General features: G+C 39.6%; 1 long non-coding RNA gene across 1 annotated transcript in view; it reads right to left on the bottom strand.

Moving 5' to 3' along the window:
• Positions 1–6,539: 6,539 nt before the first annotated feature.
• LOC125483449 overlaps positions 6,540–10,990 on the bottom strand; it is a 42,453-nt gene continuing 38,002 nt past the window's right edge. Inside the window, exon 3 of the long non-coding RNA XR_007262413.1 lies at positions 6,540–6,634. This is a non-coding gene — a long non-coding RNA (uncharacterized LOC125483449). The remainder of the gene's footprint in view (positions 6,635–10,990) is intronic.

Below are 10,990 nucleotides of genomic sequence, written 5' to 3'. Positions count from 1 at the left end.
ACTGGAATTTGCTCTACTCATGAGATTCCTGTGTACTGTAATTCTTCTCCATCACATCTTCAATGTTTAGTCTTAAACAGCGCAGTATGTCTCAGTCTAAGCTGCGCTGCAAATCCGATCCAGACTTTCAGTATACAGCAACACGCGTTCAATAGTAAGCTGACTATAACAGCCATCAAAACCACGACCTATCAACTTCAGCCAGGAAGAACAAGAAGATGTAACATTATATTAAAAAAAATACAATTCCAAAGATGTACAGGAGCAGAGGGACCTGCACAGTACACAAATTGCTGAATGTAGCAGGGTAAGTAGAAAAGCAGTTCATAAAGAAAACTGGATTTCATAAATCAGTGTATAGCCTTGTTAAATCTTCTCTGTAACATTAGTTGATATTTATTCTTTCATGGGCTATGGCAAGCCCAGCATTTGCTCGCTTCCCTAACTGCTTTGAACTGAATGGCTTGCTCAGCCATTTAAAAAAACACTTAAGAATGAAGAGAGAGAGAGAGAGAGAGAGAGAGAGAGAGTAAGAATGAACCTTTTTTTTGTGGATACAATGTCAGGTGCAGACTACGGCAAGAAAGGATGGCAAATTTCCTTTCCTAAAGGAAATTACCAATAACGTCAAGGTCAGATGTGTTTAGAACGATTGAATTAGTGAGGAGATAAAAGATTTTGCCCTCATTGCTTCTCTCACTATCTGTCATAGGCCCGTTCTAGCAGCAATGTCCTTCAGGACCCAGTCAGCAGTGGTGTTACTGAACTACTCTTATTCATAAACTTGAAGACCTCCATCCAGAATATATTTTGTCTTCTTGCTGCTGTCAGTGTCTCTTTCAAGTGATGTTCAACAGGAAAGTACTGATCCATCAGTCAGCTGACAGATGGGAGTAGCTGATTATCACCAGAAAACTTCTGTGCCCAAGCTGATGCTGTGAGACTCCAAAGGGTTCAGAATCAAAGTCAAAGTCAAAGTCAGTGTCAACTCTGGGCCACTTCTTCTTCTCTTTCTAATAACTTAAGTAAATTCATAATACTGTTACCCCCAGCTAAGTAATGGCACGTCGGATTCAAGCTAGATAGAATCACATTCAAACTGCGTGAATCCAGTTTGGCCAAAACTTCCCTTTGACAGGGCTGGATGCAGACATGTTCCTCTAAAAGTCCAAAAAGTAAGCATTTAGAATGAACCTCCATCATCTAAATACCGAAATTAGGATAGACAGGTATACAGAGTACTTAGCAGATCCAACAAGCTTTACTATAGAGTTAATTGAGCTTTTGGAGCCCTATTTACATTCTTAGTTTAAGATCAATAGAAGGTTCAAACAATTTTGCATGGAAATTGAACTAGCAGTGTGAATGTGTCATTTGAGCCCAATTTTACAAAGTCAGAATTGAACACTTTTTTTTAAATTTAAGTACTTAAGCTTTAATGGTCTTGGATAAGCAGTACAAGAGAACCTTCTAATTCTATGCCAGTAGCTCTTATGAATTCAGGATCCCGACATCTTATTATGAATAATAATGTTATAAACATTCTTCTCGATCCTTCAATAAACATTTATCTCAAAAGAAAAACGGTGGCTTTGTTACTTATTTTTAATTAAGCTATAACTAGTGTGAACACTTGCACATTCTGTCATAACAAAAGAACAGGAAGACCTGTTTATAATTGCAGTTCATTATATGATCAGTAGATAAAACACTTATTAACAAACCTAAATTAAACACAATCTGGACGCTAAGATTCCACTAAGGTCCCACTCCCACTGCAAGTTTAACTGGAGATCAATAAAGCTCCAAGTAGAACAAGGGGACCTGGGTAAAGTAAATAGGAATGAGGAGAAAACAGCCAGACTTGAAAGCTAAAGTTTGATAAACCCATTTTCCCAGGGGATGAAAATAAGGTATCCTTCGGTTAGGGAAGGTGGGTGCCAGAGACAAGTCTTCCCACTAGCTGCAAATGAGGTAACTTCCCAATGACCCTTCAAGCCTCAATAAACCGCAACGGGAAGATGTTTCCAAAAGCAGAAGAGACTAAGACCTGAGGGCACAGCCTTAGAGTAAAGGGAAGACCCTTTTGAACAGAGAGGAGGAGAAACTTCTTCAGCCAGACAGTGGTGAATCTATGGAATTCATTGCCACAGAAGGCAGTGGAGGCCAGGTCATTGAGTATATTTAAGACAGAGATGGATAGGTTCTTGATTATCAAAGGTTACAGGGAGAAAAAGTGAGAGTATAGGGTTGAGAAACTCATCAGCCATGATTGAATGGCAGAGCAGACTCAATGGGCCAAATGGCCTAATTTCTGCTCCAATGTCTCATGGTCCAGGACATTGTCAGAGATGATCAAGGAACCATTACATTTACAAATTTCAGTGCAATATTCCGTATGGAAGACAACTTAATGCAGAAATTTCATGAACCACCAGCAACTGAAAAATACAATTTCTTGATTCTGCAGTCTGCAACCACTGCCTAAAAACATGAAAGCTGTTGCAATATTTCAGACAAAGCTAATCCCTACCAAACCACCAATTTTGGTTCTCAGCAAATCAATCAACCTCTGATGCTGAGATAAATCTGAAATGAAGTTTCTTGGTACCCAGTGCACAACTAAAGCAGTCTCTTCTGAACATCTGTTGTAGTGTTTAACTGGAAAAGTGACTGCCACAGAGGGTGAAAATCCCAAATAAGAAATGTGCATGTGATTTGTCTTCTCATCCCAATAGCTATATAATGGACCTTCAGGGAAGCATGTGTGGCCCTATTCCATTTTTGTCTTCATTTGTAAGCTTATGATATCGATCAAAGTGGCATTATTCTCTTTGTTGAGGACTACCCCAAACAAAGTGATTGACTTCACATCTGGAAAACAAGCAAGTGAATCACTGCAAATACATATAAACAGAATTGAATAGTGGGTAGACAAATAGATTTTCCATTATAAGAAAGCAAGATAAATCAATAATTCTTTTGCAAAGGATTAAGCAGATGATGCTCACCCATTTTTAGGATTTCAAATTCTCCTCAGTTACAAAAGTTGCTTCACTGTTTGCTAAATGAATCTGATCCATGCTCTGATGAAATAGCAAAAGTTGTTGGAAAATAGTGGAAAAAGGAAAAGTCTCAAATTCCTATTTGTCATAGATAACAACTTCTATCTGACATAGCCTACAGCTTCCCAATCAGGTGGAACAATTCATAATCACATGAACTACTAGCCTTCATAATGTATTGACTATATTTCAAAGTCTGCTCTATACAATATCCAATTAGATGTAGTCAGGCAAACAATGCTTTACAAGGGTGTAAAAATATTCCCTTTGCCTTTTGTTCTATGACATAATTGTCATTCAATCTCTCTTGTTCTCTACCATATTCTAGACATTCCTTTTTGTTCTTCTTCCTCCTAACCTCTGTCAAAGGCCTAAAATTCATCACATTTGTACCTTTATCCAGCTGTGAAGAGTCATATTGACTTAAAACATTTATTCACAAATGCTACTAGAGCTGTTGAATATTTCCAGCGCTTTGTTTTCATTTCAGATATCCAGCATGTGAAGAACTTTACCTTTATACCTTGATAAGATACATCACAAGGGTTGTCAATTTTGAGACAGACAACAATGTTTACTGCTTGGAACATAAGGGGTGCAGTAATTTCACATCAAGGTACTATATGGAGTCAAAACTGCCTGAATGGCTGATAGAAGTAGAAATTCTTAAGGCGTCAGAAAGACATTTAGATATGTATTTGAAGTCCATTACACACAGATGATTACAAACCAAGCACCTGAAAATGGGATTGGAGAGATATTTCTTCGTCACAGTCAGTACTGCCAAGAGGCCTCCTCTGTGAAGCAAATCTACATTCTGATTTGACAAAAAATAAGATGACAAAGCTTCATATAAAAGCATCTATCTCTCCTGTCTAGGTTGTCAACTTATTAAGTAAAAATTCAAACATAATTAGTTCTTCATTAGAGTCAGAGTCCTCGAGTCACACAGCATAGAAAAGGTTCTTTGGCCCCTCAAGCCTGCACTGACAATAACTACTATTAAAGGCGCACTAATCCCAATTTCCTGCACATATCCCATATCTTTGAATGTTATGAAGTGCTCATTCAAAATTTTTTAGAAAGGTTGTAAGGTTTCCGGCCTCCACAACCTTCCCAGACAGTGCATTCCAGATTCCCATCACCCTCTGAGTGAAAAATGTTTTTTTTCCTCAAATTCCCTTTGAATCTCTTACCCCTTACCTAAAACTACATAACCTCTTGATTGACACCCTCAACCAAAGGGACCAGCTGCTTCCTTCTCACCCTATCCATATCCCTCAAAATCTTATATGCTTCAGTCATGTCCCCCTTAACTTTCTCTGCTCTAAATAAAACAATCCAACGCATCTAGTCTCTCCTTATAGCTCAATTGCTCCATCCCAGGCAACATCCTGGTGAACCTCTTCTGTACCCCTTCTCACACTATCACATCCTTCCTGTAAAGAGGTGACCAGAACTGCACACTGTACTCCAGATGTGGTCTAACCAACATTTTGCATAACTCCAACGTTACCTCTTTGTTCTTATATACTATGCCATGACTGATGAAAGCAAGTGTCCCATTTGCCTTCATAACTATCCTTCACATATTTTGCTAACTTAAGGAATCTGTGAATAATTACTCCAAGATCCCTCTATTCTTCTGATCTACCCAGTGTCCTAGTATTCATTAAAAAGTCCCTCATTTTGTTTCTTTTTCCAAAGTGCATCGCCTCGCACCAATCAGGGTTAAATATCATTGTCGATTAAAAGTTGCTACAGCACACATTCTGCTATGAAAAATCTGCTACTCAATATATCCCAAGAAAACAATGGAAAAGGAGAAGGCCAGAGACTGGGACACTGAGTCAGAGGATCACAGAATGGTGCAACAAGTTCTCATTCAAAAGGTATTCAATCTCATCCCCAAAATATTTCTTAGAAACCCCTCTAATTCTCACGGCAAGATGTGAATTTGAGCAATCGTGTCCTCCATTACTTCAACTAATAGCTATATGGCGCACTGCAAGAATGTGTACTCAGCCCCCTACCGTACTCCCTGTACATTCACAAGTGTAGCCAAATTTCATACGAACGCCATCTACAAGTTTGTTGACGAAACCACTGTTGTAGGCCAGATATTAAACAATGAAGAGTCAGAATACAAGAAGGGAATAGAGTGCTTGGTGTCATAACAATCTCTCTCTCATTGTGAGCAAAACAAAAAAAAAGATCATTGACTTCTGGAAGAAAGGAGGAAGACACTCCTATCTATATCAACACAGAGCTGAGGTAGAGGGAGTCGACAGCATCATGTTCCTAGGAGTGACGATAACCAACAATCTGTTCTGGACCTCCCACATAGATGCAACCGTCAAGAAGGCACAACAAACCTCTTTTTCTTCAGGAGGCTTAGGAAGTTCAACATATTCATAAAGACCCACACCAACCTTTACAGATAGAATGCTTTCTGCAGTGTATCTGCATGCATAATGGCCAGGTACAGAAATTGCTGTGCCCAGGACTGTAAATAAACTACAGAAAGTTGCCTGCATAGCCCAGTCCATCACAGAAGCCAACCTCTCATCCAAAGACTCCATTTGCACTTCTCGTTGCCACGGAAAGGCTGCCAACATCATCAGAGACCTCTCCCAAGCTGGTAATACTCTCTTCCAACCTCTTCCATCAGGCAGAAGATACAGAAGCTTGAACCTGCTGATATGTGTGTGTGGTCAAGAACAGCTTCTTCCCTGCTGTTATTAGACTGCTGAATGGACCTCTCTAATTTCAAATCTAATACTGACCTCACTTTGTGTATGTCTTCTATGTATGCCTCGCTCTGTCTAAGCACCCTATGATCTGCAAGTCCTTGTTTGTTATGATCTGCCTGTACTGCTTGGAAAACAAAACTTTTCATTGTACTTAGGTGCATGTGACAACAAAAAAATCAACTGTTTGTGGGAGCTGAGAGAGAACTGGCCATCGCATTTCATATTGATATATATGACAATAGTAACTGTACTACATTGGCTGCAAACATTTTGTGTCATGTCTGGAGGTGTGAAAGGTGTTTTATGAAACAAATCTTAGTATCCTGTCTTGCCATATTATGCTGATAAATATGCACTTTATAAAGACTAAATAGTGGAACTAAATTTATTCACCTAGTTTATATCATTAGCACGTCTTTGGCCACAATACTTGCCTTTAATGTTAATATAATTAGGTGTAACTGCTGAACATGCAAGGCTCCAATTTAATATTAGGAGTTTCCATGATTATGTTACAAATATGAAGTGTACAATATTATTACGTTTTGGGCCTCGCTCTTTAAAACAGGGTTAAACAGGAATGAGTGAGTTAATTGGACCTGTTCTTAATCCTGTCTGACAACAAGCTTGGTTAATAAAAAGATAAAGGGGATCTAGATTGTCTAATTGCGAATAAATCCAAGATATTCACGCAATTCCAACATGGAAGTCAAAGGTAATACCTGGCAACTCCAGCTCTCTTTTTGCTCTTCCAAACCTTCCACAGCATCCAATGTCTCAGGGCAGACTCCATGGCAGAAACCAGCTGCGATCCATCTACGGAGGTTGAAATCGGACATATATCAGCCTCACCAAGCCATGGAAATCTCAGACCCACTTAGAATACAGTTAGTTAATCACTTCAATGCTACATTTTGGAGCACACAAATACACTTTATTGAATGCTTTTTCAAGAGTACTTTGAATGCAGGATCAGGTACTCATCTCGTGTATTGGAGAAGGGTGCTCCTCAGGGCTCTTTTCTGTGTACAGACACAAAGCCAGGCAGTTCGTCATGGCTGTCATCATTGTCAGCCAAGAGGGTAGACATGTTGCTGTACACACCGCTACACACCGACAGAATGTGCCAGCAACTTATGCAGCAAACACACTGAATGTGCTTCAACCAAATGGCCATGTCTCAAAAATCTAACGGGAACAAGCCTACAGTCAAGTCAAAGAGGATTATTGTCAGTCGGAGAATCCTGCCAGAGTCAGTCAGGGGTAATGCTTCATCTCAGTCCAGGAGTTTGAATGTAGGCAATCCAGCTTCACACAACTATGAGGGAAAGGAATTTGCAATAAAACAAGTTATTGGTCTTCTCAACATTTAATTGAGGAAATTTTTGTTCATTCCCTGTCAAAAACTCAATTATTTAGATTTAAAAGTGGAAGACATAATTGCCAATAATTGGCCAGTGAGATAGAAAAGATGGCTGTCAACTGCAGGGCAAACTAAGTGGCTTGTTAGAGTAAGCAAATAAGTGGCAAAGGGAATTCAATCAAGAGAAGTGCGAAGTTATGCATTTGGGAGGGCAAACAAACGCAGGAATAACATACAATGAACAAGACAGCACCGAGCTGGGTAAAGGAAGTGAGAGGCATGGAGAAAAAAGTTCAAACTTGGACTGATGGCACACAATCACCCAGTGATTTATACCCTTTGTTGTACCAGCAGCAGAATAAATAAAATTATGTTAAATAGTAATTATCTGGTTTTATTTACACGTAAAGCAGGCAATTAAAGTTTGGTAGCTTTCATTCAATAGCATACACTCAGATTGCATCAGAATCATCTCATTGCCCCATAAATTACAGTTTCACAACACATTATACAACACAATAAAAAATTTCAAAATAATGGACATTGAATCTATGTTCAAGTAATAACAAGCCATTTCAGAAAAGCCATTACAAACCTACTTACAACAGGCTTCAAAAATCTCAAAATTCTGATTTACACTAAAATTGTGTTTTGTAGACAAATGTTCATAGTGTAGAGAAATTTATTCCAATACTTTTATAAAACTTTCAGGGGACAACATTTAAAAAGCTCCTCTTCTTGCGATCCACTACCAACCTGATTTGCCCACCTGCATATTGAAATCCCCCATAATCACTGCAACCTTGCCTTTCCTACACGCCTTATCTATCTCCTGGTGTATCTTGTGCCCCAAATCCTGACGACTGTTTGGATGCCTGTACATAACTCTCATTATGTTTTGTTTTGCCTTTGTGGTTCATCAACATGGGGTAGCTGCAAATATCTTAGCTTGGGCCCCTGCTGTTCACATTAAATAGCAATAGCCTGATTGAGGGAGTAGTATGAAACATTTTTAAGTCTTCTGATGATACAAATCTAGTGGAATTGAGAATGGTGAGGAGACTTTAAAGTTGAGTGAGACATGTTGAGTGAATAGGCAAATGCAGTCTAATAATCATGAAATTGTACGCTTCGGTAGGAAAAACAAAATGGTGAGTATTATTTAAATTGTGATAGCTTGGGAAATGTTGACGTACAAAGTAACCTGACCGTGTACACGGGTCACTGAAAGCAGGCATGGAGGTGCAGCAAGCAGTTAGGAAGGCAAACAGCATGTTAACCTTCACTGAAAAAGGATAAAGTGCAGGAAAAAGGATGTCTTACTACAGATCTAGAGGATTGTGGTGAGTCCACAACTGGAGTACTGCGTCCAGTTTTGGTCATCTTATGTAAGAAAATGATTACTGGCCAGGTAAACCATTGAAGATTCACTCAGCTCACTCCTGGGATAACAGGTTTGTCATATGAGGAGGCCCAGGTTCACCAAGCCTGTAAACCACTGGAGGTTAGAAGAATGAGAAGGTGTCTCATGTATACATTTCTAGAAGACTGGACAGACTGTTTGTAGGGGTTACGTTTTCCTCTGTCTCAGCAGACCAAAACAAAATCACAATCTTGGGATACTGGGTAGGCACTTTCAAAATGAGACAAAGAGAAATTTCTTGACTTAGATGGCAGCAAACATGTAGCATTCTCAACTACAGAAGGCTGTGGACAACTTCTGGAGGCTAAAGTTGTTGAAGGGCATGGGAAGAGAGCAGGAATATGAAATTGAGATAGTGGGTCAACAATGATCATATTGAACGGCAGAATGGATTCAATGACTCAAATGGCCTACTCCTCCTCCTATGTCCAATATTTCTATTTTTTTCTTTTGTGTAATAAACTTAGTTTTAATATGCAGCTTCATGTGAATATTTTTCAGTCACTAACCATCATGGTAAACAACTGCAAAAATTAAACTTATGTTTTACTATGTCAGGTTGTGGGATCCAACTTGGCTATTGTTACATTGATAGGATCATAACATCACCAAGAGAAATAGTGGGCTGGGTTCCAAACATCTTACCAGATGTCCCCTTTGGTTTGCAGGAGAAAGTGAACAACTTGAAGTCAAGCATAGCTGCACCAGCAATTGCAGAACAGAGGGAGAGAAAAGACAATTCATCCTTCTCTGTATCACCTGCACCAGGAGCTCCAGTGCCATGCCAGAGAACTTGCGTATCCTCTCTTTATCTCTAAGCCACTATGAAACCTGTGGTGTCAGCCAGTGCATTGGGCATCTTCAGTTAATAATCACATATAAATCTATAGACTACACTCCTTGAAAATTACTTCTAATCAGTGCTCGAGTTCCAAACCTACAAGATTCTAATTCAATTCTTCCAAATAAATTCAAATTTGGCAATCAGCAATTAACACAAATTACATCCTAAAACCTAACTTTCAAACAGATTTCTTTCAACAATACTGTGCCCATTTATCACATGTTCAATTCTCTTCACAAATGAATGGTTTCTTTGCTGCAATGATGAGCATTCTGGATTCCGAATCCTGTGATGAGTTCAAATCTTCTCTCCATTCTTCCAAAACGTGACTTTCAAATATAGGGCTTTTGTGGTGCAGTGGTGGTGTCCCTATCTCTTGAGTAGAAACCATTTTCAAATCCCACCTACTCCAAAGGTTTATCATGTCACATCTGAATGGATAGTGTTAATCAATCTACATCCCTTTGTGAAAATAACCCCAAAAATCTCCGGAGCACAAAATCTGGATATGGCTGGGAAATGTCAAACCACGCCCAGCTAGTTGCAGAAAAGGACATCGTGCACATGGAATGGATGATTTAATATGATTTACACATCAAATAAATACTAGCCGGTCTCACTGAAAAACCTGACAGATTACACTCAGTGTGGGGCATCCTCTACCAAATGCCATTTGAGCAGAGCCTGTAGCACAACTAGATATCAATATCTTGCCCTAATAAAAGTTAGGTAACAACAGGTTGACCTGCTTTTCATTCATTGTTAAATCCAGCATGCAGCCTGCTTGTCACATGCACATCCACTGCAACTCTATCTGTGGTACGCCCAGCAGAAGACTAATTAGACCCTTAGGTTGGCAGGTAAATTCTCACTTAAGGGCTTCAACCTGCCACAATCAGGACTTTACCAGTGGCAGAAGACACACACGTCAAGCAGTCAGTCTAACAGCCCTCTCTTAAAAACCAAAAGAACTGTGGATGCTGTAAATCAGGAACAAAAACAAAGTTGCTGGAAAAGCTCAGCAGGTCTGGCAGCATCTGTGAAGGAGAGAACAGAGTTAACGTTTCGGGTCCGGTGACCCTTCCTCAGTACCCTTCTGTACCCTCAGTACCCTCCATCGAAGGGTCTACCTCATGCCCAATCCTCTTCCAACTAGGATGCCTTTCCCTCCCAATGGCAGCTGTATGCAAGCTTCCTATCTCATTTACTGGGCCTGCCAGTTTGGTGCATAGTATGGCGTCTAAATACAGAATCAAACCTTAATCCAATGCTGCTTTCCTCCATACAAAAGGTTTTGGAAGACTGTCGGCTTCTAATTGATTTGCAGTTCTCTAAAGTAGGACCTCCTGTCCCTCGGGGTGAAAATTCAGTCACCAGTCTGTTAACAACTAGTTAGCCATTGAATGCTTGCAGAGCAATCAGTCTTCCTCTGGGCAAAATCCCTTAGTTCATTAAGTCGGAAAATTATTTAAAAGGAAGAATAAAATGCAGTATTTCTTTAACAGACGTTATCCCTCCTGCGACAACAAGGTGCAGGGCTGG

This window comes from Rhincodon typus, chromosome 7 (assembly GCF_021869965.1).
Source record: "Rhincodon typus isolate 14 chromosome 7, sRhiTyp1.1, whole genome shotgun sequence".
In the NCBI taxonomy this organism is placed as follows: Eukaryota; Metazoa; Chordata; class Chondrichthyes; order Orectolobiformes; family Rhincodontidae; genus Rhincodon; species Rhincodon typus.
The sequence above is the reverse complement of the archived record's forward strand: the minus strand, read 5'-3'. Positions and strand labels throughout refer to the sequence as shown.